This window comes from Carya illinoinensis, chromosome 11, assembly GCF_018687715.1.
Source record: "Carya illinoinensis cultivar Pawnee chromosome 11, C.illinoinensisPawnee_v1, whole genome shotgun sequence".
Classification (NCBI taxonomy): Eukaryota; Viridiplantae; Streptophyta; class Magnoliopsida; order Fagales; family Juglandaceae; genus Carya; species Carya illinoinensis.
The window spans coordinates 19,410,068-19,432,115 of NC_056762.1; the positions used below are offsets into that span (position 1 = coordinate 19,410,068).

Consider the following 22,048-nt stretch of genomic DNA (forward strand, 5'->3'; position numbering starts at 1 on the left):
ATGATGGGTGCGATCATACCAGCACTAATGCACCGGATCCCATCAGAACTCCGCAGTTAAGCGTGCTTGGGCGAGAGTAGTACTAGGATGGGTGACCTCCTGGGAAGTCCTCGTGTTGCACCCCCCCTTTTTATTTTTACCGCATCTCCGGTCGGATGGACCGGAACGACAACCGGGCAATGGATTCTTAGGAAAATCGCACCGACCCCATCGCTATCAATCAGATCGCCAGTTGGCATGGGATAGGCAGGGTGCGGCTAGGTCGTAATAGGATTATATTAGTTTTTCGCTGGTAGCATGATGGGTGCGATCATACCAGCACTAATGCACCGGATCCCATCAGAACTCCGCAGTTAAGCGTGCTTGGGCGAGAGTAGTACTAGGATGGGTGACCTCCTGGGAAGTCCTCGTGTTGCACCCCCCCTTTTAATTTTTACCGCATCTCTGGTCGGATGGACCGGAACGAGAACCGGGGAATGGATTTTTAGGAAAATCGCACCGACCCCATCGCGTAGCAATGGGTATCGGTCAGATCGCCGGTTGGCATGAGATAGGCAGGGTGCGGCTAGGTCGTAATAGGATTATATTAGTTTTTCGCTGGTAGCATGATGGGTGCGATCATACCAGCACTAATGCACCGGATCCCATCAGAACTCCGCAGTTAAGCGTGCTTGGGCGAGAGTAGTACTAGGATGGGTGACCTCCTGGGAAGTCCTCGTGTTGCACCCCCCCTTTTTATTTTTACCGCATCTCCGGTCGGATGGACCGGAACGACAACCGGGCAATGGATTCTTAGGAAAATCGCACCGACCCCATCGCGTAGCAATGGGTATCGATCAGATCGCCGGTTGGCATGGGATAGGCATGGTGCGGCTAGGTCGTAATAGGATTATATTAGTTTTTCGCTGGTAGCATGATGGGTGCGATCATACCAGCACTAATGCACCGGATCCCATCAGAACTCCGCAGTTAAGCGTGCTTGGGCGAGAGTAGTACTAGGATGGGTGACCTCCTGGGAAGTCCTCGTGTTGCACCCCCCCTTTTTATTTTTACCGCATCTCCGGTCGGATGCACCGGAACGACAACCGGGCAATGGATTCTTAGGAAAATCGCACCGACCCCATCGCTATCAATCAGATCGCCAGTTGGCATGGGATAGGCAGGGTGCGGCTAGGTCGTAATAGGATTATATTAGTTTTTCGCTGGTAGCATGATGGGTGCGATCATACCAGCACTAATGCACCGGATCCCATCAGAACTCCGCAGTTAAGCGTGCTTGGGCGAGAGTAGTACTAGGATGGGTGACCTCCTGGGAAGTCCTCGTGTTGCACCCCCCCTTTTAATTTTTACCGCATCTCTGGTCGGATGGACCGGAACGAGAACCAGGGAATGGATTTTTAGGAAAATCGCACCGACCCCATCGCGTAGCGATGGGTATCGGTCAGATCGCCGGTTGGCATGAGATAGGCAGGGTGCGGCTAGGTCGTAATAGGATTATATTAGTTTTGCGCTGGTAGCATGATGGGTGCGATCATACCAGCACTAATGCACCGGATCCCATCAGAACTCCGCAGTTAAGCGTGCTTGGGCGAGAGTAGTACTAGGATGGGTGACCTCCTGGGAAGTCCTCGTGTTGCACCCCCCCTTTTTATTTTTACCGCATCTCCGGTCGGATGGACCGGAACGACAACCGGGCAATGGATTCTTAGGAAAATCGCACCGACCCCATCGCTATCAATCAGATCGCCAGTTGGCATGGGATAGGCAGGGTGCGGCTAGGTCGTAATAGGATTATATTAGTTTTTCGCTGGTAGCATGATGGGTGCGATCATACCAGCACTAATGCACCGGATCCCATCAGAACTCCGCAGTTAAGCGTGCTTGGGCGAGAGTAGTACTAGGATGGGTGACCTCCTGGGAAGTCCTCGTGTTGCACCCCCCCTTTTTATTTTTACCGCATCTCCGGTCTGATGGACCGGAACGACAACCGGGCAATGGATTCTTAGGAAAATCGCACCGACCCCATCGCGTAGCAATGGGTATCGGTCAGATCGCCGGTTGGCATGAGATAGGCAGGGTGCGGCTAGGTCGTAATAGGATTATATTAGTTTTTCGCTGGTAGCATGATGGGTGCGATCATACCAGCACTAATGCACCGGATCCCATCAGAACTCCGCAGTTAAGCGTGCTTGGGCGAGAGTAGTACTAGGATGGGTGACCTCCTGGGAAGTCCTCGTGTTGCACCCCCCCTTTTTATTTTTACCGCATCTCCGGTCGGATGGACCGGAACGACAACCGGGCAATGGATTCTTAGGAAAATCGCACCGACCCCATCGCGTAGCAATGGGTATCGATCAGATCGCCGGTTGGCATGGGATAGGCATGGTGCGGCTAGGTCGTAATAGGATTATATTAGTTTTTCGCTGGTAGCATGATGGGTGCGATCATACCAGCACTAATGCACCGGATCCCATCAGAACTCCGCAGTTAAGCGTGCTTGGGCGAGAGTAGTACTAGGATGGGTGACCTCCTGGGAAGTCCTCGTGTTGCACCCCCCCTTTTAATTTTTACCGCATCTCTGGTCGGATGGACCGGAACGAGAACCAGGGAATGGATTTTTAGGAAAATCGCACCGACCCCATCGCGTAGCAATGGGTATCGGTCAGATCGCCGGTTGGCATGAGATAGGCAGGGTGCGGCTAGGTCGTAATAGGATTATATTAGTTTTTCGCTGGTAGCATGATGGGTGCGATCATACCAGCACTAATGCACCGGATCCCATCAGAACTCCGCAGTTAAGCGTGCTTGGGCGAGAGTAGTACTAGGATGGGTGACCTCCTGGGAAGTCCTCGTGTTGCACCCCCCCTTTTTATTTTTACCGCATCTCCGGTCGGATGGACCGGAACGACAACCGGGCAATGGATTCTTAGGAAAATCGCACCGACCCCATCGCTATCAATCAGATCGCCAGTTGGCATGGGATAGGCAGGGTGCGGCTAGGTCGTAATAGGATTATATTAGTTTTTCGCTGGTAGCATGATGGGTGCGATCATACCAGCACTAATGCACCGGATCCCATCAGAACTCCGCAGTTAAGCGTGCTTGGGCGAGAGTAGTACTAGGATGGGTGACCTCCTGGGAAGTCCTCGTGTTGCACCCCCCCTTTTAATTTTTACCGCATCTCTGGTCGGATGGACCGGAACGAGAACCGGGGAATGGATTTTTAGGAAAATCGCACCGACCCCATCGCGTAGCAATGGGTATCGGTCAGATCGCCGGTTGGCATGAGATAGGCAGGGTGCGGCTAGGTCGTAATAGGATTATATTAGTTTTTCGCTGGTAGCATGATGGGTGCGATCATACCAGCACTAATGCACCGGATCCCATCAGAACTCCGCAGTTAAGCGTGCTTGGGCGAGAGTAGTACTAGGATGGGTGACCTCCTGGGAAGTCCTCGTGTTGCACCCCCCCTTTTTATTTTTACCGCATCTCCGGTCGGATGCACCGGAACGACAACCGGGCAATGGATTCTTAGGAAAATCGCACCGACCCCATCGCTATCAATCAGATCGCCAGTTGGCATGGGATAGGCAGGGTGCGGCTAGGTCGTAATAGGATTATATTAGTTTTTCGCTGGTAGCATGATGGGTGCGATCATACCAGCACTAATGCACCGGATCCCATCAGAACTCCGCAGTTAAGCGTGCTTGGGCGAGAGTAGTACTAGGATGGGTGACCTCCTGGGAAGTCCTCGTGTTGCACCCCCCCTTTTAATTTTTACCGCATCTCTGGTCGGATGGACCGGAACGAGAACCAGGGAATGGATTTTTAGGAAAATCGCACCGACCCCATCGCGTAGCGATGGGTATCGGTCAGATCGCCGGTTGGCATGAGATAGGCAGGGTGCGGCTAGGTCGTAATAGGATTATATTAGTTTTGCGCTGGTAGCATGATGGGTGCGATCATACCAGCACTAATGCACCGGATCCCATCAGAACTCCGCAGTTAAGCGTGCTTGGGCGAGAGTAGTACTAGGATGGGTGACCTCCTGGGAAGTCCTCGTGTTGCACCCCCCCTTTTTATTTTTACCGCATCTCCGGTCGGATGGACCGGAACGACAACCGGGCAATGGATTCTTAGGAAAATCGCACCGACCCCATCGCTATCAATCAGATCGCCAGTTGGCATGGGATAGGCAGGGTGCGGCTAGGTCGTAATAGGATTATATTAGTTTTTCGCTGGTAGCATGATGGGTGCGATCATACCAGCACTAATGCACCGGATCCCATCAGAACTCCGCAGTTAAGCGTGCTTGGGCGAGAGTAGTACTAGGATGGGTGACCTCCTGGGAAGTCCTCGTGTTGCACCCCCCCTTTTTATTTTTACCGCATCTCCGGTCTGATGGACCGGAACGACAACCGGGCAATGGATTCTTAGGAAAATCGCACCGACCCCATCGCGTAGCAATGGGTATCGGTCAGATCGCCGGTTGGCATGAGATAGGCAGGGTGCGGCTAGGTCGTAATAGGATTATATTAGTTTTTCGCTGGTAGCATGATGGGTGCGATCATACCAGCACTAATGCACCGGATCCCATCAGAACTCCGCAGTTAAGCGTGCTTGGGCGAGAGTAGTACTAGGATGGGTGACCTCCTGGGAAGTCCTCGTGTTGCACCCCCCCTTTTTATTTTTACCGCATCTCCGGTCGGATGGACCGGAACGACAACCGGGCAATGGATTCTTAGGAAAATCGCACCGACCCCATCGCTATCAATCAGATCGCCAGTTGGCATGGGATAGGCAGGGTGCGGCTAGGTCGTAATAGGATTATATTAGTTTTTCGCTGGTAGCATGATGGGTGCGATCATACCAGCACTAATGCACCGGATCCCATCAGAACTCCGCAGTTAAGCGTGCTTGGGCGAGAGTAGTACTAGGATGGGTGACCTCCTGGGAAGTCCTCGTGTTGCACCCCCCCTTTTAATTTTTACCGCATCTCTGGTCGGATGGACCGGAACGAGAACCGGGGAATGGATTTTTAGGAAAATCGCACCGACCCCATCGCGTAGCAATGGGTATCGGTCAGATCGCCGGTTGGCATGAGATAGGCAGGGTGCGGCTAGGTCGTAATAGGATTATATTAGTTTTTCGCTGGTAGCATGATGGGTGCGATCATACCAGCACTAATGCACCGGATCCCATCAGAACTCCGCAGTTAAGCGTGCTTGGGCGAGAGTAGTACTAGGATGGGTGACCTCCTGGGAAGTCCTCGTGTTGCACCCCCCCTTTTTATTTTTACCGCATCTCCGGTCGGATGGACCGGAACGACAACCGGGCAATGGATTCTTAGGAAAATCGCACCGACCCCATCGCGTAGCAATGGGTATCGATCAGATCGCCGGTTGGCATGGGATAGGCATGGTGCGGCTAGGTCGTAATAGGATTATATTAGTTTTTCGCTGGTAGCATGATGGGTGCGATCATACCAGCACTAATGCACCGGATCCCATCAGAACTCCGCAGTTAAGCGTGCTTGGGCGAGAGTAGTACTAGGATGGGTGACCTCCTGGGAAGTCCTCGTGTTGCACCCCCCCTTTTAATTTTTACCGCATCTCTGGTCGGATGGACCGGAACGAGAACCAGGGAATGGATTTTTAGGAAAATCGCACCGACCCCATCGCGTAGCAATGGGTATCGGTCAGATCGCCGGTTGGCATGAGATAGGCAGGGTGCGGCTAGGTCGTAATAGGATTATATTAGTTTTTCGCTGGTAGCATGATGGGTGCGATCATACCAGCACTAATGCACCGGATCCCATCAGAACTCCGCAGTTAAGCGTGCTTGGGCGAGAGTAGTACTAGGATGGGTGACCTCCTGGGAAGTCCTCGTGTTGCACCCCCCCTTTTTATTTTTACCGCATCTCCGGTCGGATGGACCGGAACGACAACCGGGCAATGGATTCTTAGGAAAATCGCACCGACCCCATCGCTATCAATCAGATCGCCAGTTGGCATGGGATAGGCAGGGTGCGGCTAGGTCGTAATAGGATTATATTAGTTTTTCGCTGGTAGCATGATGGGTGCGATCATACCAGCACTAATGCACCGGATCCCATCAGAACTCCGCAGTTAAGCGTGCTTGGGCGAGAGTAGTACTAGGATGGGTGACCTCCTGGGAAGTCCTCGTGTTGCACCCCCCCTTTTAATTTTTACCGCATCTCTGGTCGGATGGACCGGAACGAGAACCGGGGAATGGATTTTTAGGAAAATCGCACCGACCCCATCGCGTAGCAATGGGTATCGGTCAGATCGCCGGTTGGCATGAGATAGGCAGGGTGCGGCTAGGTCGTAATAGGATTATATTAGTTTTTCGCTGGTAGCATGATGGGTGCGATCATACCAGCACTAATGCACCGGATCCCATCAGAACTCCGCAGTTAAGCGTGCTTGGGCGAGAGTAGTACTAGGATGGGTGACCTCCTGGGAAGTCCTCGTGTTGCACCCCCCCTTTTTATTTTTACCGCATCTCCGGTCGGATGCACCGGAACGACAACCGGGCAATGGATTCTTAGGAAAATCGCACCGACCCCATCGCTATCAATCAGATCGCCAGTTGGCATGGGATAGGCAGGGTGCGGCTAGGTCGTAATAGGATTATATTAGTTTTTCGCTGGTAGCATGATGGGTGCGATCATACCAGCACTAATGCACCGGATCCCATCAGAACTCCGCAGTTAAGCGTGCTTGGGCGAGAGTAGTACTAGGATGGGTGACCTCCTGGGAAGTCCTCGTGTTGCACCCCCCCTTTTAATTTTTACCGCATCTCTGGTCGGATGGACCGGAACGAGAACCAGGGAATGGATTTTTAGGAAAATCGCACCGACCCCATCGCGTAGCGATGGGTATCGGTCAGATCGCCGGTTGGCATGAGATAGGCAGGGTGCGGCTAGGTCGTAATAGGATTATATTAGTTTTGCGCTGGTAGCATGATGGGTGCGATCATACCAGCACTAATGCACCGGATCCCATCAGAACTCCGCAGTTAAGCGTGCTTGGGCGAGAGTAGTACTAGGATGGGTGACCTCCTGGGAAGTCCTCGTGTTGCACCCCCCCTTTTTATTTTTACCGCATCTCCGGTCGGATGGACCGGAACGACAACCGGGCAATGGATTCTTAGGAAAATCGCACCGACCCCATCGCTATCAATCAGATCGCCAGTTGGCATGGGATAGGCAGGGTGCGGCTAGGTCGTAATAGGATTATATTAGTTTTTCGCTGGTAGCATGATGGGTGCGATCATACCAGCACTAATGCACCGGATCCCATCAGAACTCCGCAGTTAAGCGTGCTTGGGCGAGAGTAGTACTAGGATGGGTGACCTCCTGGGAAGTCCTCGTGTTGCACCCCCCCTTTTTATTTTTACCGCATCTCCGGTCTGATGGACCGGAACGACAACCGGGCAATGGATTCTTAGGAAAATCGCACCGACCCCATCGCGTAGCAATGGGTATCGGTCAGATCGCCGGTTGGCATGAGATAGGCAGGGTGCGGCTAGGTCGTAATAGGATTATATTAGTTTTTCGCTGGTAGCATGATGGGTGCGATCATACCAGCACTAATGCACCGGATCCCATCAGAACTCCGCAGTTAAGCGTGCTTGGGCGAGAGTAGTACTAGGATGGGTGACCTCCTGGGAAGTCCTCGTGTTGCACCCCCCCTTTTTATTTTTACCGCATCTCCGGTCGGATGGACCGGAACGACAACCGGGCAATGGATTCTTAGGAAAATCGCACCGACCCCATCGCTATCAATCAGATCGCCAGTTGGCATGGGATAGGCAGGGTGCGGCTAGGTCGTAATAGGATTATATTAGTTTTTCGCTGGTAGCATGATGGGTGCGATCATACCAGCACTAATGCACCGGATCCCATCAGAACTCCGCAGTTAAGCGTGCTTGGGCGAGAGTAGTACTAGGATGGGTGACCTCCTGGGAAGTCCTCGTGTTGCACCCCCCCTTTTAATTTTTACCGCATCTCTGGTCGGATGGACCGGAACGAGAACCGGGGAATGGATTTTTAGGAAAATCGCACCGACCCCATCGCGTAGCAATGGGTATCGGTCAGATCGCCGGTTGGCATGAGATAGGCAGGGTGCGGCTAGGTCGTAATAGGATTATATTAGTTTTTCGCTGGTAGCATGATGGGTGCGATCATACCAGCACTAATGCACCGGATCCCATCAGAACTCCGCAGTTAAGCGTGCTTGGGCGAGAGTAGTACTAGGATGGGTGACCTCCTGGGAAGTCCTCGTGTTGCACCCCCCCTTTTTATTTTTACCGCATCTCCGGTCGGATGGACCGGAACGACAACCGGGCAATGGATTCTTAGGAAAATCGCACCGACCCCATCGCGTAGCAATGGGTATCGATCAGATCGCCGGTTGGCATGGGATAGGCATGGTGCGGCTAGGTCGTAATAGGATTATATTAGTTTTTCGCTGGTAGCATGATGGGTGCGATCATACCAGCACTAATGCACCGGATCCCATCAGAACTCCGCAGTTAAGCGTGCTTGGGCGAGAGTAGTACTAGGATGGGTGACCTCCTGGGAAGTCCTCGTGTTGCACCCCCCCTTTTTATTTTTACCGCATCTCCGGTCGGATGCACCGGAACGACAACCGGGCAATGGATTCTTAGGAAAATCGCACCGACCCCATCGCTATCAATCAGATCGCCAGTTGGCATGGGATAGGCAGGGTGCGGCTAGGTCGTAATAGGATTATATTAGTTTTTCGCTGGTAGCATGATGGGTGCGATCATACCAGCACTAATGCACCGGATCCCATCAGAACTCCGCAGTTAAGCGTGCTTGGGCGAGAGTAGTACTAGGATGGGTGACCTCCTGGGAAGTCCTCGTGTTGCACCCCCCCTTTTTATTTTTACCGCATCTCCGGTCTGATGGACCGGAACGACAACCGGGCAATGGATTCTTAGGAAAATCGCACCGACCCCATCGCGTAGCAATGGGTATCGGTCAGATCGCCGGTTGGCATGAGATAGGCAGGGTGCGGCTAGGTCGTAATAGGATTATATTAGTTTTTCGCTGGTAGCATGATGGGTGCGATCATACCAGCACTAATGCACCGGATCCCATCAGAACTCCGCAGTTAAGCGTGCTTGGGCGAGAGTAGTACTAGGATGGGTGACCTCCTGGGAAGTCCTCGTGTTGCACCCCCCCTTTTTATTTTTACCGCATCTCCGGTCGGATGGACCGGAACGACAACCGGGCAATGGATTCTTAGGAAAATCGCACCGACCCCATCGCTATCAATCAGATCGCCAGTTGGCATGGGATAGGCAGGGTGCGGCTAGGTCGTAATAGGATTATATTAGTTTTTCGCTGGTAGCATGATGGGTGCGATCATACCAGCACTAATGCACCGGATCCCATCAGAACTCCGCAGTTAAGCGTGCTTGGGCGAGAGTAGTACTAGGATGGGTGACCTCCTGGGAAGTCCTCGTGTTGCACCCCCCCTTTTAATTTTTACCGCATCTCTGGTCGGATGGACCGGAACGAGAACCGGGGAATGGATTTTTAGGAAAATCGCACCGACCCCATCGCGTAGCAATGGGTATCGGTCAGATCGCCGGTTGGCATGAGATAGGCAGGGTGCGGCTAGGTCGTAATAGGATTATATTAGTTTTTCGCTGGTAGCATGATGGGTGCGATCATACCAGCACTAATGCACCGGATCCCATCAGAACTCCGCAGTTAAGCGTGCTTGGGCGAGAGTAGTACTAGGATGGGTGACCTCCTGGGAAGTCCTCGTGTTGCACCCCCCCTTTTTATTTTTACCGCATCTCCGGTCGGATGGACCGGAACGACAACCGGGCAATGGATTCTTAGGAAAATCGCACCGACCCCATCGCGTAGCAATGGGTATCGATCAGATCGCCGGTTGGCATGGGATAGGCATGGTGCGGCTAGGTCGTAATAGGATTATATTAGTTTTTCGCTGGTAGCATGATGGGTGCGATCATACCAGCACTAATGCACCGGATCCCATCAGAACTCCGCAGTTAAGCGTGCTTGGGCGAGAGTAGTACTAGGATGGGTGACCTCCTGGGAAGTCCTCGTGTTGCACCCCCCCTTTTAATTTTTACCGCATCTCTGGTCGGATGGACCGGAACGAGAACCAGGGAATGGATTTTTAGGAAAATCGCACCGACCCCATCGCGTAGCAATGGGTATCGGTCAGATCGCCGGTTGGCATGAGATAGGCAGGGTGCGGCTAGGTCGTAATAGGATTATATTAGTTTTTCGCTGGTAGCATGATGGGTGCGATCATACCAGCACTAATGCACCGGATCCCATCAGAACTCCGCAGTTAAGCGTGCTTGGGCGAGAGTAGTACTAGGATGGGTGACCTCCTGGGAAGTCCTCGTGTTGCACCCCCCCTTTTTATTTTTACCGCATCTCCGGTCGGATGGACCGGAACGACAACCGGGCAATGGATTCTTAGGAAAATCGCACCGACCCCATCGCTATCAATCAGATCGCCAGTTGGCATGGGATAGGCAGGGTGCGGCTAGGTCGTAATAGGATTATATTAGTTTTTCGCTGGTAGCATGATGGGTGCGATCATACCAGCACTAATGCACCGGATCCCATCAGAACTCCGCAGTTAAGCGTGCTTGGGCGAGAGTAGTACTAGGATGGGTGACCTCCTGGGAAGTCCTCGTGTTGCACCCCCCCTTTTAATTTTTACCGCATCTCTGGTCGGATGGACCGGAACGAGAACCGGGGAATGGATTTTTAGGAAAATCGCACCGACCCCATCGCGTAGCAATGGGTATCGGTCAGATCGCCGGTTGGCATGAGATAGGCAGGGTGCGGCTAGGTCGTAATAGGATTATATTAGTTTTTCGCTGGTAGCATGATGGGTGCGATCATACCAGCACTAATGCACCGGATCCCATCAGAACTCCGCAGTTAAGCGTGCTTGGGCGAGAGTAGTACTAGGATGGGTGACCTCCTGGGAAGTCCTCGTGTTGCACCCCCCCCTTTTTATTTTTACCGCATCTCCGGTCGGATGCACCGGAACGACAACCGGGCAATGGATTCTTAGGAAAATCGCACCGACCCCATCGCTATCAATCAGATCGCCAGTTGGCATGGGATAGGCAGGGTGCGGCTAGGTCGTAATAGGATTATATTAGTTTTTCGCTGGTAGCATGATGGGTGCGATCATACCAGCACTAATGCACCGGATCCCATCAGAACTCCGCAGTTAAGCGTGCTTGGGCGAGAGTAGTACTAGGATGGGTGACCTCCTGGGAAGTCCTCGTGTTGCACCCCCCCCTTTTAATTTTTACCGCATCTCTGGTCGGATGGACCGGAACGAGAACCAGGGAATGGATTTTTAGGAAAATCGCACCGACCCCATCGCGTAGCGATGGGTATCGGTCAGATCGCCGGTTGGCATGAGATAGGCAGGGTGCGGCTAGGTCGTAATAGGATTATATTAGTTTTGCGCTGGTAGCATGATGGGTGCGATCATACCAGCACTAATGCACCGGATCCCATCAGAACTCCGCAGTTAAGCGTGCTTGGGCGAGAGTAGTACTAGGATGGGTGACCTCCTGGGAAGTCCTCGTGTTGCACCCCCCCTTTTTATTTTTACCGCATCTCCGGTCGGATGGACCGGAACGACAACCGGGCAATGGATTCTTAGGAAAATCGCACCGACCCCATCGCTATCAATCAGATCGCCAGTTGGCATGGGATAGGCAGGGTGCGGCTAGGTCGTAATAGGATTATATTAGTTTTTCGCTGGTAGCATGATGGGTGCGATCATACCAGCACTAATGCACCGGATCCCATCAGAACTCCGCAGTTAAGCGTGCTTGGGCGAGAGTAGTACTAGGATGGGTGACCTCCTGGGAAGTCCTCGTGTTGCACCCCCCCTTTTTATTTTTACCGCATCTCCGGTCTGATGGACCGGAACGACAACCGGGCAATGGATTCTTAGGAAAATCGCACCGACCCCATCGCGTAGCAATGGGTATCGGTCAGATCGCCGGTTGGCATGAGATAGGCAGGGTGCGGCTAGGTCGTAATAGGATTATATTAGTTTTTCGCTGGTAGCATGATGGGTGCGATCATACCAGCACTAATGCACCGGATCCCATCAGAACTCCGCAGTTAAGCGTGCTTGGGCGAGAGTAGTACTAGGATGGGTGACCTCCTGGGAAGTCCTCGTGTTGCACCCCCCCTTTTTATTTTTACCGCATCTCCGGTCGGATGGACCGGAACGACAACCGGGCAATGGATTCTTAGGAAAATCGCACCGACCCCATCGCTATCAATCAGATCGCCAGTTGGCATGGGATAGGCAGGGTGCGGCTAGGTCGTAATAGGATTATATTAGTTTTTCGCTGGTAGCATGATGGGTGCGATCATACCAGCACTAATGCACCGGATCCCATCAGAACTCCGCAGTTAAGCGTGCTTGGGCGAGAGTAGTACTAGGATGGGTGACCTCCTGGGAAGTCCTCGTGTTGCACCCCCCCTTTTAATTTTTACCGCATCTCTGGTCGGATGGACCGGAACGAGAACCGGGGAATGGATTTTTAGGAAAATCGCACCGACCCCATCGCGTAGCAATGGGTATCGGTCAGATCGCCGGTTGGCATGAGATAGGCAGGGTGCGGCTAGGTCGTAATAGGATTATATTAGTTTTTCGCTGGTAGCATGATGGGTGCGATCATACCAGCACTAATGCACCGGATCCCATCAGAACTCCGCAGTTAAGCGTGCTTGGGCGAGAGTAGTACTAGGATGGGTGACCTCCTGGGAAGTCCTCGTGTTGCACCCCCCCTTTTTATTTTTACCGCATCTCCGGTCGGATGGACCGGAACGACAACCGGGCAATGGATTCTTAGGAAAATCGCACCGACCCCATCGCGTAGCAATGGGTATCGATCAGATCGCCGGTTGGCATGGGATAGGCATGGTGCGGCTAGGTCGTAATAGGATTATATTAGTTTTTCGCTGGTAGCATGATGGGTGCGATCATACCAGCACTAATGCACCGGATCCCATCAGAACTCCGCAGTTAAGCGTGCTTGGGCGAGAGTAGTACTAGGATGGGTGACCTCCTGGGAAGTCCTCGTGTTGCACCCCCCCTTTTTATTTTTACCGCATCTCCGGTCGGATGCACCGGAACGACAACCGGGCAATGGATTCTTAGGAAAATCGCACCGACCCCATCGCTATCAATCAGATCGCCAGTTGGCATGGGATAGGCAGGGTGCGGCTAGGTCGTAATAGGATTATATTAGTTTTTCGCTGGTAGCATGATGGGTGCGATCATACCAGCACTAATGCACCGGATCCCATCAGAACTCCGCAGTTAAGCGTGCTTGGGCGAGAGTAGTACTAGGATGGGTGACCTCCTGGGAAGTCCTCGTGTTGCACCCCCCCTTTTAATTTTTACCGCATCTCTGGTCGGATGGACCGGAACGAGAACCAGGGAATGGATTTTTAGGAAAATCGCACCGACCCCATCGCGTAGCGATGGGTATCGGTCAGATCGCCGGTTGGCATGAGATAGGCAGGGTGCGGCTAGGTCGTAATAGGATTATATTAGTTTTGCGCTGGTAGCATGATGGGTGCGATCATACCAGCACTAATGCACCGGATCCCATCAGAACTCCGCAGTTAAGCGTGCTTGGGCGAGAGTAGTACTAGGATGGGTGACCTCCTGGGAAGTCCTCGTGTTGCACCCCCCCTTTTTATTTTTACCGCATCTCCGGTCGGATGGACCGGAACGACAACCGGGCAATGGATTCTTAGGAAAATCGCACCGACCCCATCGCTATCAATCAGATCGCCAGTTGGCATGGGATAGGCAGGGTGCGGCTAGGTCGTAATAGGATTATATTAGTTTTTCGCTGGTAGCATGATGGGTGCGATCATACCAGCACTAATGCACCGGATCCCATCAGAACTCCGCAGTTAAGCGTGCTTGGGCGAGAGTAGTACTAGGATGGGTGACCTCCTGGGAAGTCCTCGTGTTGCACCCCCCCTTTTTATTTTTACCGCATCTCCGGTCTGATGGACCGGAACGACAACCGGGCAATGGATTCTTAGGAAAATCGCACCGACCCCATCGCGTAGCAATGGGTATCGGTCAGATCGCCGGTTGGCATGAGATAGGCAGGGTGCGGCTAGGTCGTAATAGGATTATATTAGTTTTTCGCTGGTAGCATGATGGGTGCGATCATACCAGCACTAATGCACCGGATCCCATCAGAACTCCGCAGTTAAGCGTGCTTGGGCGAGAGTAGTACTAGGATGGGTGACCTCCTGGGAAGTCCTCGTGTTGCACCCCCCCTTTTTATTTTTACCGCATCTCCGGTCGGATGGACCGGAACGACAACCGGGCAATGGATTCTTAGGAAAATCGCACCGACCCCATCGCGTAGCAATGGGTATCGATCAGATCGCCGGTTGGCATGGGATAGGCATGGTGCGGCTAGGTCGTAATAGGATTATATTAGTTTTTCGCTGGTAGCATGATGGGTGCGATCATACCAGCACTAATGCACCGGATCCCATCAGAACTCCGCAGTTAAGCGTGCTTGGGCGAGAGTAGTACTAGGATGGGTGACCTCCTGGGAAGTCCTCGTGTTGCACCCCCCCTTTTAATTTTTACCGCATCTCTGGTCGGATGGACCGGAACGAGAACCAGGGAATGGATTTTTAGGAAAATCGCACCGACCCCATCGCGTAGCAATGGGTATCGGTCAGATCGCCGGTTGGCATGAGATAGGCAGGGTGCGGCTAGGTCGTAATAGGATTATATTAGTTTTTCGCTGGTAGCATGATGGGTGCGATCATACCAGCACTAATGCACCGGATCCCATCAGAACTCCGCAGTTAAGCGTGCTTGGGCGAGAGTAGTACTAGGATGGGTGACCTCCTGGGAAGTCCTCGTGTTGCACCCCCCCTTTTTATTTTTACCGCATCTCCGGTCGGATGGACCGGAACGACAACCGGGCAATGGATTCTTAGGAAAATCGCACCGACCCCATCGCTATCAATCAGATCGCCAGTTGGCATGGGATAGGCAGGGTGCGGCTAGGTCGTAATAGGATTATATTAGTTTTTCGCTGGTAGCATGATGGGTGCGATCATACCAGCACTAATGCACCGGATCCCATCAGAACTCCGCAGTTAAGCGTGCTTGGGCGAGAGTAGTACTAGGATGGGTGACCTCCTGGGAAGTCCTCGTGTTGCACCCCCCCTTTTAATTTTTACCGCATCTCTGGTCGGATGGACCGGAACGAGAACCGGGGAATGGATTTTTAGGAAAATCGCACCGACCCCATCGCGTAGCAATGGGTATCGGTCAGATCGCCGGTTGGCATGAGATAGGCAGGGTGCGGCTAGGTCGTAATAGGATTATATTAGTTTTTCGCTGGTAGCATGATGGGTGCGATCATACCAGCACTAATGCACCGGATCCCATCAGAACTCCGCAGTTAAGCGTGCTTGGGCGAGAGTAGTACTAGGATGGGTGACCTCCTGGGAAGTCCTCGTGTTGCACCCCCCCTTTTTATTTTTACCGCATCTCCGGTCGGATGGACCGGAACGACAACCGGGCAATGGATTCTTAGGAAAATCGCACCGACCCCATCGCGTAGCAATGGGTATCGATCAGATCGCCGGTTGGCATGGGATAGGCATGGTGCGGCTAGGTCGTAATAGGATTATATTAGTTTTTCGCTGGTAGCATGATGGGTGCGATCATACCAGCACTAATGCACCGGATCCCATCAGAACTCCGCAGTTAAGCGTGCTTGGGCGAGAGTAGTACTAGGATGGGTGACCTCCTGGGAAGTCCTCGTGTTGCACCCCCCCTTTTTATTTTTACCGCATCTCCGGTCGGATGCACCGGAACGACAACCGGGCAATGGATTCTTAGGAAAATCGCACCGACCCCATCGCTATCAATCAGATCGCCAGTTGGCATGGGATAGGCAGGGTGCGGCTAGGTCGTAATAGGATTATATTAGTTTTTCGCTGGTAGCATGATGGGTGCGATCATACCAGCACTAATGCACCGGATCCCATCAGAACTCCGCAGTTAAGCGTGCTTGGGCGAGAGTAGTACTAGGATGGGTGACCTCCTGGGAAGTCCTCGTGTTGCACCCCCCCTTTTAATTTTTACCGCATCTCTGGTCGGATGGACCGGAACGAGAACCAGGGAATGGATTTTTAGGAAAATCGCACCGACCCCATCGCGTAGCGATGGGTATCGGTCAGATCGCCGGTTGGCATGAGATAGGCAGGGTGCGGCTAGGTCGTAATAGGATTATATTAGTTTTGCGCTGGTAGCATGATGGGTGCGATCATACCAGCACTAATGCACCGGATCCCATCAGAACTCCGCAGTTAAGCGTGCTTGGGCGAGAGTAGTACTAGGATGGGTGACCTCCTGGGAAGTCCTCGTGTTGCACCCCCCCTTTTTATTTTTACCGCATCTCCGGTCGGATGGACCGGAACGACAACCGGGCAATGGATTCTTAGGAAAATCGCACCGACCCCATCGCTATCAATCAGATCGCCAGTTGGCATGGGATAGGCAGGGTGCGGCTAGGTCGTAATAGGATTATATTAGTTTTTCGCTGGTAGCATGATGGGTGCGATCATACCAGCACTAATGCACCGGATCCCATCAGAACTCCGCAGTTAAGCGTGCTTGGGCGAGAGTAGTACTAGGATGGGTGACCTCCTGGGAAGTCCTCGTGTTGCACCCCCCCTTTTTATTTTTACCGCATCTCCGGTCTGATGGACCGGAACGACAACCGGGCAATGGATTCTTAGGAAAATCGCACCGACCCCATCGCGTAGCAATGGGTATCGGTCAGATCGCCGGTTGGCATGAGATAGGCAGGGTGCGGCTAGGTCGTAATAGGATTATATTAGTTTTTCGCTGGTAGCATGATGGGTGCGATCATACCAGCACTAATGCACCGGATCCCATCAGAACTCCGCAGTTAAGCGTGCTTGGGCGAGAGTAGTACTAGGATGGGTGACCTCCTGGGAAGTCCTCGTGTTGCACCCCCCCTTTTTATTTTTACCGCATCTCCGGTCGGATGGACCGGAACGACAACCGGGCAATGGATTCTTAGGAAAATCGCACCGACCCCATCGCTATCAATCAGATCGCCAGTTGGCATGGGATAGGCAGGGTGCGGCTAGGTCGTAATAGGATTATATTAGTTTTTCGCTGGTAGCATGATGGGTGCGATCATACCAGCACTAATGCACCGGATCCCATCAGAACTCCGCAGTTAAGCGTGCTTGGGCGAGAGTAGTACTAGGATGGGTGACCTCCTGGGAAGTCCTCGTGTTGCACCCCCCCTTTTAATTTTTACCGCATCTCTGGTCGGATGGACCGGAACGAGAACCGGGGAATGGATTTTTAGGAAAATCGCACCGACCCCATCGCGTAGCAATGGGTATCGGTCAGATCGCCGGTTGGCATGAGATAGGCAGGGTGCGGCTAGGTCGTAATAGGATTATATTAGTTTTTCGCTGGTAGCATGATGGGTGCGATCATACCAGCACTAATGCACCGGATCCCATCAGAACTCCGCAGTTAAGCGTGCTTGGGCGAGAGTAGTACTAGGATGGGTGACCTCCTGGGAAGTCCTCGTGTTGCACCCCCCCTTTTTATTTTTACCGCATCTCCGGTCGGATGGACCGGAACGACAACCGGGCAATGGATTCTTAGGAAAATCGCACCGACCCCATCGCGTAGCAATGGGTATCGATCAGATCGCCGGTTGGCATGGGATAGGCATGGTGCGGCTAGGTCGTAATAGGATTATATTAGTTTTTCGCTGGTAGCATGATGGGTGCGATCATACCAGCACTAATGCACCGGATCCCATCAGAACTCCGCAGTTAAGCGTGCTTGGGCGAGAGTAGTACTAGGATGGGTGACCTCCTAGGAAGTCCTCGTGTTGCACCCCCCCTTTTTATTTTTACCGCATCTCCGGTCGGATGCACCGGAACGACAACCGGGCAATGGATTCTTAGGAAAATCGCACCGACCCCATCGCTATCAATCAGATCGCCAGTTGGCATGGGATAGGCAGGGTGCGGCTAGGTCGTAATAGGATTATATTAGTTTTTCGCTGGTAGCATGATGGGTGCGATCATACCAGCACTAATGCACCGGATCCCATCAGAACTCCGCAGTTAAGCGTGCTTGGGCGAGAGTAGTACTAGGATGGGTGACCTCCTGGGAAGTCCTCGTGTTGCACCCCCCCTTTTAATTTTTACCGCATCTCTGGTCGGATGGACCGGAACGAGAACCAGGGAATGGATTTTTAGGAAAATCGCACCGACCCCATCGCGTAGCGATGGGTATCGGTCAGATCGCCGGTTGGCATGAGATAGGCAGGGTGCGGCTAGGTCGTAATAGGATTATATTAGTTTTGCGCTGGTAGCATGATGGGTGCGATCATACCAGCACTAATGCACCGGATCCCATCAGAACTCCGCAGTTAAGCGTGCTTGGGCGAGAGTAGTACTAGGATGGGTGACCTCCTGGGAAGTCCTCGTGTTGCACCCCCCCTTTTTATTTTTACCGCATCTCCGGTCGGATGGACCGGAACGACAACCGGGCAATGGATTCTTAGGAAAATCGCACCGACCCCATCGCTATCAATCAGATCGCCAGTTGGCATGGGATAGGCAGGGTGCGGCTAGGTCGTAATAGGATTATATTAGTTTTTCGCTGGTAGCATGATGGGTGCGATCATACCAGCACTAATGCACCGGATCCCATCAGAACTCCGCAGTTAAGCGTGCTTGGGCGAGAGTAGTACTAGGATGGGTGACCTCCTGGGAAGTCCTCGTGTTGCACCCCCCCTTTTTATTTTTACCGCATCTCCGGTCTGATGGACCGGAACGACAACCGGGCAATGGATTCTTAGGAAAATCGCACCGACCCCATCGCGTAGCAATGGGTATCGGTCAGATCGCCGGTTGGCATGAGATAGGCAGGGTGCGGCTAGGTCGTAATAGGATTATATTAGTTTTTCGCTGGTAGCATGATGGGTGCGATCATACCAGCACTAATGCACCGGATCCCATCAGAACTCCGCAGTTAAGCGTGCTTGGGCGAGAGTAGTACTAGGATGGGTGACCTCCTGGGAAGTCCTCGTGTTGCACCCCCCCCTTTTTATTTTTACCGCATCTCCGGTCGGATGGACCGGAACGACAACCGGGCAATGGATTCTTAGGAAAATCGCACCGACCCCATCGCGTAGCAATGGGTATCGATCAGATCGCCGGTTGGCATGGGATAGGCATGGTGCGGCTAGGTCGTAATAGGATTATATTAGTTTTTCGCTGGTAGCATGATGGGTGCGATCATACCAGCACTAATGCACCGGATCCCATCAGAACTCCGCAGTTAAGCGTGCTTGGGCGAGAGTAGTACTAGGATGGGTGACCTCCTGGGAAGTCCTCGTGTTGCACCCCCCCTTTTAATTTTTACCGCATCTCTGGTCGGATGGACCGGAACGAGAACCAGGGAATGGATTTTTAGGAAAATCGCACCGACCCCATCGCGTAGCAATGGGTATCGGTCAGATCGCCGGTTGGCATGAGATAGGCAGGGTGCGGCTAGGTCGTAATAGGATTATATTAGTTTTTCGCTGGTAGCATGATGGGTGCGATCATACCAGCACTAATGCACCGGATCCCATCAGAACTCCGCAGTTAAGCGTGCTTGGGCGAGAGTAGTACTAGGATGGGTGACCTCCTGGGAAGTCCTCGTGTTGCACCCCCCCTTTTTATTTTTACCGCATCTCCGGTCGGATGGACCGGAACGACAACCGGGCAATGGATTCTTAGGAAAATCGCACCGACCCCATCGCTATCAATCAGATCGCCAGTTGGCATGGGATAGGCAGGGTGCGGCTAGGTCGTAATAGGATTATATTAGTTTTTCGCTGGTAGCATGATGGGTGCGATCATACCAGCACTAATGCACCGGATCCCATCAGAACTCCGCAGTTAAGCGTGCTTGGGCGAGAGTAGTACTAGGATGGGTGACCTCCTGGGAAGTCCTCGTGTTGCACCCCCCCTTTTTATTTTTACCGCATCTCCGGTCTGATGGACCGGAACGACAACCGGGCAATGGATTCTTAGGAAAATCGCACCGACCCCATCGCGTAGCAATGGGTATCGGTCAGATCGCCGGTTGGCATGAGATAGGCAGGGTGCGGCTAGGTCGTAATAGGATTATATTAGTTTTTCGCTGGTAGCATGATGGGTGCGATCATACCAGCACTAATGCACCGGATCCCATCAGAACTCCGCAGTTAAGCGTGCTTGGGCGAGAGTAGTACTAGGATGGGTGACCTCCTGGGAAGTCCTCGTGTTGCACCCCCCCTTTTTATTTTTACCGCATCTCCGGTCGGATGGACCGGAACGACAACCGGGCAATGGATTCTTAGGAAAATCGCACCGACCCCATCGCGTAGCAATGGGTATCGATCAGATCGCCGGTTGGCATGGGATAGGCATGGTGCGGCTAGGTCGTAATAGGATTATATTAGTTTTTCGCTGGTAGCATGATGGGTGCGATCATACCAGCACTAATGCACCGGATCCCATCAGAACTCCGCAGTTAAGCGTGCTTGGGCGAGAGTAGTACTAGGATGGGTGACCTCCTGGGAAGTCCTCGTGTTGCACCCCCCCTTTTAATTTTTACCGCATCTCTGGTCGGATGGACCGGAACGAGAACCAGGGAATGGATTTTTAGGAAAATCGCACCGACCCCATCGCGTAGCAATGGGTATCGGTCAGATCGCCGGTTGGCATGAGATAGGCAGGGTGCGGCTAGGTCGTAATAGGATTATATTAGTTTTTCGCTGGTAGCATGATGGGTGCGATCATACCAGCACTAATGCACCGGATCCCATCAGAACTCCGCAGTTAAGCGTGCTTGGGCGAGAGTAGTACTAGGATGGGTGACCTCCTGGGAAGTCCTCGTGTTGCACCCCCCCTTTTTATTTTTACCGCATCTCCGGTCGGATGGACCGGAACGACAACCGGGCAATGGATTCTTAGGAAAATCGCACCGACCCCATCGCTATCAATCAGATCGCCAGTTGGCATGGGATAGGCAGGGTGCGGCTAGGTCGTAATAGGATTATATTAGTTTTTCGCTGGTAGCATGATGGGTGCGATCATACCAGCACTAATGCACCGGATCCCATCAGAACTCCGCAGTTAAGCGTGCTTGGGCGAGAGTAGTACTAGGATGGGTGACCTCCTGGGAAGTCCTCGTGTTGCACCCCCCCTTTTAATTTTTACCGCATCTCTGGTCGGATGGACCGGAACGAGAACCGGGGAATGGATTTTTAGGAAAATCGCACCGACCCCATCGCGTAGCAATGGGTATCGGTCAGATCGCCGGTTGGCATGAGATAGGCAGGGTGCGGCTAGGTCGTAATAGGATTATATTAGTTTTTCGCTGGTAGCATGATGGGTGCGATCATACCAGCACTAATGCACCGGATCCCATCAGAACTCCGCAGTTAAGCGTGCTTGGGCGAGAGTAGTACTAGGATGGGTGACCTCCTGGGAAGTCCTCGTGTTGCACCCCCCCTTTTTATTTTTACCGCATCTCCGGTCGGATGGACCGGAACGACAACCGGGCAATGGATTCTTAGGAAAATCGCACCGACCCCATCGCGTAGCAATGGGTATCGATCAGATCGCCGGTTGGCATGGGATAGGCATGGTGCGGCTAGGTCGTAATAGGATTATATTAGTTTTTCGCTGGTAGCATGATGGGTGCGATCATACCAGCACTAATGCACCGGATCCCATCAGAACTCCGCAGTTAAGCGTGCTTGGGCGAGAGTAGTACTAGGATGGGTGACCTCCTGGGAAGTCCTCGTGTTGCACCCCCCCTTTTTATTTTTACCGCATCTCCGGTCGGATGCACCGGAA

The 22,048-nt window shown here is 52.7% G+C and overlaps 73 non-coding genes across 73 annotated transcripts; all 73 read left to right on the plus strand.

Annotated features, from left to right (window-relative positions):
• Positions 1-5: 5 nt before the first annotated feature.
• Positions 6-124, plus strand: LOC122285879. Its single transcript, XR_006233227.1, has one exon. It is a non-coding gene; the product is annotated as a 5S ribosomal RNA (ribosomal RNA).
• A 178-nt stretch (positions 125-302) lies between these two features.
• Positions 303-421, plus strand: LOC122285880. The gene has a single exon (XR_006233228.1). It is a non-coding gene; the product is annotated as a 5S ribosomal RNA (ribosomal RNA).
• A 189-nt stretch (positions 422-610) lies between these two features.
• LOC122285881 lies at positions 611-729 on the plus strand. Its single transcript, XR_006233229.1, has one exon. It is a non-coding gene; the product is annotated as a 5S ribosomal RNA (ribosomal RNA).
• A 189-nt stretch (positions 730-918) lies between these two features.
• On the plus strand, positions 919-1,037 carry LOC122285882. Its single transcript, XR_006233230.1, has one exon. It is a non-coding gene; the product is annotated as a 5S ribosomal RNA (ribosomal RNA).
• A 178-nt stretch (positions 1,038-1,215) lies between these two features.
• On the plus strand, positions 1,216-1,334 carry LOC122285884. Its single transcript, XR_006233232.1, has one exon. It is a non-coding gene; the product is annotated as a 5S ribosomal RNA (ribosomal RNA).
• A 189-nt stretch (positions 1,335-1,523) lies between these two features.
• On the plus strand, positions 1,524-1,642 carry LOC122285885. Its single transcript, XR_006233233.1, has one exon. It is a non-coding gene; the product is annotated as a 5S ribosomal RNA (ribosomal RNA).
• A 178-nt stretch (positions 1,643-1,820) lies between these two features.
• LOC122285886 lies at positions 1,821-1,939 on the plus strand. The gene has a single exon (XR_006233234.1). It is a non-coding gene; the product is annotated as a 5S ribosomal RNA (ribosomal RNA).
• Positions 1,940-2,128: 189 nt separating this feature from the next.
• Positions 2,129-2,247, plus strand: LOC122285887. Its single transcript, XR_006233235.1, has one exon. It is a non-coding gene; the product is annotated as a 5S ribosomal RNA (ribosomal RNA).
• Positions 2,248-2,436: 189 nt separating this feature from the next.
• LOC122285888 lies at positions 2,437-2,555 on the plus strand. Its single transcript, XR_006233236.1, has one exon. It is a non-coding gene; the product is annotated as a 5S ribosomal RNA (ribosomal RNA).
• A 189-nt stretch (positions 2,556-2,744) lies between these two features.
• LOC122285889 lies at positions 2,745-2,863 on the plus strand. The gene has a single exon (XR_006233237.1). It is a non-coding gene; the product is annotated as a 5S ribosomal RNA (ribosomal RNA).
• A 178-nt stretch (positions 2,864-3,041) lies between these two features.
• Positions 3,042-3,160, plus strand: LOC122285890. The gene has a single exon (XR_006233238.1). It is a non-coding gene; the product is annotated as a 5S ribosomal RNA (ribosomal RNA).
• A 189-nt stretch (positions 3,161-3,349) lies between these two features.
• On the plus strand, positions 3,350-3,468 carry LOC122285892. The gene has a single exon (XR_006233239.1). It is a non-coding gene; the product is annotated as a 5S ribosomal RNA (ribosomal RNA).
• Positions 3,469-3,646: 178 nt separating this feature from the next.
• LOC122285893 lies at positions 3,647-3,765 on the plus strand. Its single transcript, XR_006233240.1, has one exon. It is a non-coding gene; the product is annotated as a 5S ribosomal RNA (ribosomal RNA).
• Positions 3,766-3,954: 189 nt separating this feature from the next.
• LOC122285894 lies at positions 3,955-4,073 on the plus strand. The gene has a single exon (XR_006233241.1). It is a non-coding gene; the product is annotated as a 5S ribosomal RNA (ribosomal RNA).
• Positions 4,074-4,251: 178 nt separating this feature from the next.
• Positions 4,252-4,370, plus strand: LOC122285896. The gene has a single exon (XR_006233243.1). It is a non-coding gene; the product is annotated as a 5S ribosomal RNA (ribosomal RNA).
• Positions 4,371-4,559: 189 nt separating this feature from the next.
• LOC122285897 lies at positions 4,560-4,678 on the plus strand. The gene has a single exon (XR_006233244.1). It is a non-coding gene; the product is annotated as a 5S ribosomal RNA (ribosomal RNA).
• A 178-nt stretch (positions 4,679-4,856) lies between these two features.
• Positions 4,857-4,975, plus strand: LOC122285898. The gene has a single exon (XR_006233245.1). It is a non-coding gene; the product is annotated as a 5S ribosomal RNA (ribosomal RNA).
• A 189-nt stretch (positions 4,976-5,164) lies between these two features.
• LOC122285899 lies at positions 5,165-5,283 on the plus strand. The gene has a single exon (XR_006233246.1). It is a non-coding gene; the product is annotated as a 5S ribosomal RNA (ribosomal RNA).
• Positions 5,284-5,472: 189 nt separating this feature from the next.
• On the plus strand, positions 5,473-5,591 carry LOC122285900. The gene has a single exon (XR_006233247.1). It is a non-coding gene; the product is annotated as a 5S ribosomal RNA (ribosomal RNA).
• Positions 5,592-5,780: 189 nt separating this feature from the next.
• On the plus strand, positions 5,781-5,899 carry LOC122285901. Its single transcript, XR_006233248.1, has one exon. It is a non-coding gene; the product is annotated as a 5S ribosomal RNA (ribosomal RNA).
• A 178-nt stretch (positions 5,900-6,077) lies between these two features.
• On the plus strand, positions 6,078-6,196 carry LOC122285902. Its single transcript, XR_006233249.1, has one exon. It is a non-coding gene; the product is annotated as a 5S ribosomal RNA (ribosomal RNA).
• A 189-nt stretch (positions 6,197-6,385) lies between these two features.
• On the plus strand, positions 6,386-6,504 carry LOC122285903. Its single transcript, XR_006233250.1, has one exon. It is a non-coding gene; the product is annotated as a 5S ribosomal RNA (ribosomal RNA).
• A 178-nt stretch (positions 6,505-6,682) lies between these two features.
• Positions 6,683-6,801, plus strand: LOC122285904. Its single transcript, XR_006233251.1, has one exon. It is a non-coding gene; the product is annotated as a 5S ribosomal RNA (ribosomal RNA).
• Positions 6,802-6,990: 189 nt separating this feature from the next.
• LOC122285905 lies at positions 6,991-7,109 on the plus strand. The gene has a single exon (XR_006233252.1). It is a non-coding gene; the product is annotated as a 5S ribosomal RNA (ribosomal RNA).
• Positions 7,110-7,287: 178 nt separating this feature from the next.
• Positions 7,288-7,406, plus strand: LOC122285908. The gene has a single exon (XR_006233254.1). It is a non-coding gene; the product is annotated as a 5S ribosomal RNA (ribosomal RNA).
• Positions 7,407-7,595: 189 nt separating this feature from the next.
• LOC122285909 lies at positions 7,596-7,714 on the plus strand. Its single transcript, XR_006233255.1, has one exon. It is a non-coding gene; the product is annotated as a 5S ribosomal RNA (ribosomal RNA).
• A 178-nt stretch (positions 7,715-7,892) lies between these two features.
• LOC122285910 lies at positions 7,893-8,011 on the plus strand. Its single transcript, XR_006233256.1, has one exon. It is a non-coding gene; the product is annotated as a 5S ribosomal RNA (ribosomal RNA).
• A 189-nt stretch (positions 8,012-8,200) lies between these two features.
• Positions 8,201-8,319, plus strand: LOC122285911. The gene has a single exon (XR_006233257.1). It is a non-coding gene; the product is annotated as a 5S ribosomal RNA (ribosomal RNA).
• Positions 8,320-8,508: 189 nt separating this feature from the next.
• LOC122285912 lies at positions 8,509-8,627 on the plus strand. Its single transcript, XR_006233258.1, has one exon. It is a non-coding gene; the product is annotated as a 5S ribosomal RNA (ribosomal RNA).
• A 178-nt stretch (positions 8,628-8,805) lies between these two features.
• Positions 8,806-8,924, plus strand: LOC122285913. Its single transcript, XR_006233259.1, has one exon. It is a non-coding gene; the product is annotated as a 5S ribosomal RNA (ribosomal RNA).
• Positions 8,925-9,113: 189 nt separating this feature from the next.
• On the plus strand, positions 9,114-9,232 carry LOC122285914. Its single transcript, XR_006233260.1, has one exon. It is a non-coding gene; the product is annotated as a 5S ribosomal RNA (ribosomal RNA).
• A 178-nt stretch (positions 9,233-9,410) lies between these two features.
• On the plus strand, positions 9,411-9,529 carry LOC122285915. Its single transcript, XR_006233261.1, has one exon. It is a non-coding gene; the product is annotated as a 5S ribosomal RNA (ribosomal RNA).
• Positions 9,530-9,718: 189 nt separating this feature from the next.
• LOC122285916 lies at positions 9,719-9,837 on the plus strand. The gene has a single exon (XR_006233262.1). It is a non-coding gene; the product is annotated as a 5S ribosomal RNA (ribosomal RNA).
• Positions 9,838-10,026: 189 nt separating this feature from the next.
• Positions 10,027-10,145, plus strand: LOC122285917. The gene has a single exon (XR_006233263.1). It is a non-coding gene; the product is annotated as a 5S ribosomal RNA (ribosomal RNA).
• Positions 10,146-10,334: 189 nt separating this feature from the next.
• On the plus strand, positions 10,335-10,453 carry LOC122285919. Its single transcript, XR_006233265.1, has one exon. It is a non-coding gene; the product is annotated as a 5S ribosomal RNA (ribosomal RNA).
• A 178-nt stretch (positions 10,454-10,631) lies between these two features.
• LOC122285920 lies at positions 10,632-10,750 on the plus strand. Its single transcript, XR_006233266.1, has one exon. It is a non-coding gene; the product is annotated as a 5S ribosomal RNA (ribosomal RNA).
• A 189-nt stretch (positions 10,751-10,939) lies between these two features.
• Positions 10,940-11,058, plus strand: LOC122285921. Its single transcript, XR_006233267.1, has one exon. It is a non-coding gene; the product is annotated as a 5S ribosomal RNA (ribosomal RNA).
• A 179-nt stretch (positions 11,059-11,237) lies between these two features.
• LOC122285922 lies at positions 11,238-11,356 on the plus strand. The gene has a single exon (XR_006233268.1). It is a non-coding gene; the product is annotated as a 5S ribosomal RNA (ribosomal RNA).
• Positions 11,357-11,546: 190 nt separating this feature from the next.
• Positions 11,547-11,665, plus strand: LOC122285924. Its single transcript, XR_006233269.1, has one exon. It is a non-coding gene; the product is annotated as a 5S ribosomal RNA (ribosomal RNA).
• Positions 11,666-11,843: 178 nt separating this feature from the next.
• LOC122285925 lies at positions 11,844-11,962 on the plus strand. Its single transcript, XR_006233270.1, has one exon. It is a non-coding gene; the product is annotated as a 5S ribosomal RNA (ribosomal RNA).
• A 189-nt stretch (positions 11,963-12,151) lies between these two features.
• LOC122285926 lies at positions 12,152-12,270 on the plus strand. Its single transcript, XR_006233271.1, has one exon. It is a non-coding gene; the product is annotated as a 5S ribosomal RNA (ribosomal RNA).
• A 178-nt stretch (positions 12,271-12,448) lies between these two features.
• On the plus strand, positions 12,449-12,567 carry LOC122285927. Its single transcript, XR_006233272.1, has one exon. It is a non-coding gene; the product is annotated as a 5S ribosomal RNA (ribosomal RNA).
• A 189-nt stretch (positions 12,568-12,756) lies between these two features.
• On the plus strand, positions 12,757-12,875 carry LOC122285928. The gene has a single exon (XR_006233273.1). It is a non-coding gene; the product is annotated as a 5S ribosomal RNA (ribosomal RNA).
• A 189-nt stretch (positions 12,876-13,064) lies between these two features.
• LOC122285929 lies at positions 13,065-13,183 on the plus strand. Its single transcript, XR_006233274.1, has one exon. It is a non-coding gene; the product is annotated as a 5S ribosomal RNA (ribosomal RNA).
• A 178-nt stretch (positions 13,184-13,361) lies between these two features.
• Positions 13,362-13,480, plus strand: LOC122285931. The gene has a single exon (XR_006233276.1). It is a non-coding gene; the product is annotated as a 5S ribosomal RNA (ribosomal RNA).
• A 189-nt stretch (positions 13,481-13,669) lies between these two features.
• Positions 13,670-13,788, plus strand: LOC122285932. The gene has a single exon (XR_006233277.1). It is a non-coding gene; the product is annotated as a 5S ribosomal RNA (ribosomal RNA).
• A 178-nt stretch (positions 13,789-13,966) lies between these two features.
• On the plus strand, positions 13,967-14,085 carry LOC122285933. Its single transcript, XR_006233278.1, has one exon. It is a non-coding gene; the product is annotated as a 5S ribosomal RNA (ribosomal RNA).
• A 189-nt stretch (positions 14,086-14,274) lies between these two features.
• Positions 14,275-14,393, plus strand: LOC122285934. The gene has a single exon (XR_006233279.1). It is a non-coding gene; the product is annotated as a 5S ribosomal RNA (ribosomal RNA).
• Positions 14,394-14,582: 189 nt separating this feature from the next.
• On the plus strand, positions 14,583-14,701 carry LOC122285935. Its single transcript, XR_006233280.1, has one exon. It is a non-coding gene; the product is annotated as a 5S ribosomal RNA (ribosomal RNA).
• A 189-nt stretch (positions 14,702-14,890) lies between these two features.
• Positions 14,891-15,009, plus strand: LOC122285937. The gene has a single exon (XR_006233282.1). It is a non-coding gene; the product is annotated as a 5S ribosomal RNA (ribosomal RNA).
• Positions 15,010-15,187: 178 nt separating this feature from the next.
• On the plus strand, positions 15,188-15,306 carry LOC122285938. Its single transcript, XR_006233283.1, has one exon. It is a non-coding gene; the product is annotated as a 5S ribosomal RNA (ribosomal RNA).
• Positions 15,307-15,495: 189 nt separating this feature from the next.
• On the plus strand, positions 15,496-15,614 carry LOC122285939. Its single transcript, XR_006233284.1, has one exon. It is a non-coding gene; the product is annotated as a 5S ribosomal RNA (ribosomal RNA).
• A 189-nt stretch (positions 15,615-15,803) lies between these two features.
• On the plus strand, positions 15,804-15,922 carry LOC122285940. Its single transcript, XR_006233285.1, has one exon. It is a non-coding gene; the product is annotated as a 5S ribosomal RNA (ribosomal RNA).
• Positions 15,923-16,100: 178 nt separating this feature from the next.
• LOC122285941 lies at positions 16,101-16,219 on the plus strand. Its single transcript, XR_006233286.1, has one exon. It is a non-coding gene; the product is annotated as a 5S ribosomal RNA (ribosomal RNA).
• A 189-nt stretch (positions 16,220-16,408) lies between these two features.
• On the plus strand, positions 16,409-16,527 carry LOC122285943. The gene has a single exon (XR_006233288.1). It is a non-coding gene; the product is annotated as a 5S ribosomal RNA (ribosomal RNA).
• Positions 16,528-16,705: 178 nt separating this feature from the next.
• On the plus strand, positions 16,706-16,824 carry LOC122285944. The gene has a single exon (XR_006233289.1). It is a non-coding gene; the product is annotated as a 5S ribosomal RNA (ribosomal RNA).
• A 189-nt stretch (positions 16,825-17,013) lies between these two features.
• On the plus strand, positions 17,014-17,132 carry LOC122285945. The gene has a single exon (XR_006233290.1). It is a non-coding gene; the product is annotated as a 5S ribosomal RNA (ribosomal RNA).
• Positions 17,133-17,310: 178 nt separating this feature from the next.
• Positions 17,311-17,429, plus strand: LOC122285946. The gene has a single exon (XR_006233291.1). It is a non-coding gene; the product is annotated as a 5S ribosomal RNA (ribosomal RNA).
• A 189-nt stretch (positions 17,430-17,618) lies between these two features.
• LOC122285947 lies at positions 17,619-17,737 on the plus strand. Its single transcript, XR_006233292.1, has one exon. It is a non-coding gene; the product is annotated as a 5S ribosomal RNA (ribosomal RNA).
• A 189-nt stretch (positions 17,738-17,926) lies between these two features.
• On the plus strand, positions 17,927-18,045 carry LOC122287499. Its single transcript, XR_006234790.1, has one exon. It is a non-coding gene; the product is annotated as a 5S ribosomal RNA (ribosomal RNA).
• Positions 18,046-18,223: 178 nt separating this feature from the next.
• LOC122285948 lies at positions 18,224-18,342 on the plus strand. Its single transcript, XR_006233293.1, has one exon. It is a non-coding gene; the product is annotated as a 5S ribosomal RNA (ribosomal RNA).
• A 189-nt stretch (positions 18,343-18,531) lies between these two features.
• Positions 18,532-18,650, plus strand: LOC122285949. Its single transcript, XR_006233294.1, has one exon. It is a non-coding gene; the product is annotated as a 5S ribosomal RNA (ribosomal RNA).
• A 178-nt stretch (positions 18,651-18,828) lies between these two features.
• LOC122285950 lies at positions 18,829-18,947 on the plus strand. The gene has a single exon (XR_006233295.1). It is a non-coding gene; the product is annotated as a 5S ribosomal RNA (ribosomal RNA).
• A 189-nt stretch (positions 18,948-19,136) lies between these two features.
• Positions 19,137-19,255, plus strand: LOC122285951. The gene has a single exon (XR_006233296.1). It is a non-coding gene; the product is annotated as a 5S ribosomal RNA (ribosomal RNA).
• A 190-nt stretch (positions 19,256-19,445) lies between these two features.
• Positions 19,446-19,564, plus strand: LOC122285952. The gene has a single exon (XR_006233297.1). It is a non-coding gene; the product is annotated as a 5S ribosomal RNA (ribosomal RNA).
• Positions 19,565-19,753: 189 nt separating this feature from the next.
• LOC122285954 lies at positions 19,754-19,872 on the plus strand. Its single transcript, XR_006233299.1, has one exon. It is a non-coding gene; the product is annotated as a 5S ribosomal RNA (ribosomal RNA).
• Positions 19,873-20,050: 178 nt separating this feature from the next.
• On the plus strand, positions 20,051-20,169 carry LOC122285955. Its single transcript, XR_006233300.1, has one exon. It is a non-coding gene; the product is annotated as a 5S ribosomal RNA (ribosomal RNA).
• Positions 20,170-20,358: 189 nt separating this feature from the next.
• LOC122285956 lies at positions 20,359-20,477 on the plus strand. Its single transcript, XR_006233301.1, has one exon. It is a non-coding gene; the product is annotated as a 5S ribosomal RNA (ribosomal RNA).
• Positions 20,478-20,666: 189 nt separating this feature from the next.
• On the plus strand, positions 20,667-20,785 carry LOC122285957. Its single transcript, XR_006233302.1, has one exon. It is a non-coding gene; the product is annotated as a 5S ribosomal RNA (ribosomal RNA).
• Positions 20,786-20,974: 189 nt separating this feature from the next.
• On the plus strand, positions 20,975-21,093 carry LOC122285958. Its single transcript, XR_006233303.1, has one exon. It is a non-coding gene; the product is annotated as a 5S ribosomal RNA (ribosomal RNA).
• Positions 21,094-21,271: 178 nt separating this feature from the next.
• LOC122285960 lies at positions 21,272-21,390 on the plus strand. The gene has a single exon (XR_006233304.1). It is a non-coding gene; the product is annotated as a 5S ribosomal RNA (ribosomal RNA).
• Positions 21,391-21,579: 189 nt separating this feature from the next.
• LOC122285961 lies at positions 21,580-21,698 on the plus strand. The gene has a single exon (XR_006233305.1). It is a non-coding gene; the product is annotated as a 5S ribosomal RNA (ribosomal RNA).
• Positions 21,699-21,887: 189 nt separating this feature from the next.
• Positions 21,888-22,006, plus strand: LOC122285962. The gene has a single exon (XR_006233306.1). It is a non-coding gene; the product is annotated as a 5S ribosomal RNA (ribosomal RNA).
• The last annotated feature ends 42 nt before the right edge of the window (positions 22,007-22,048 follow it).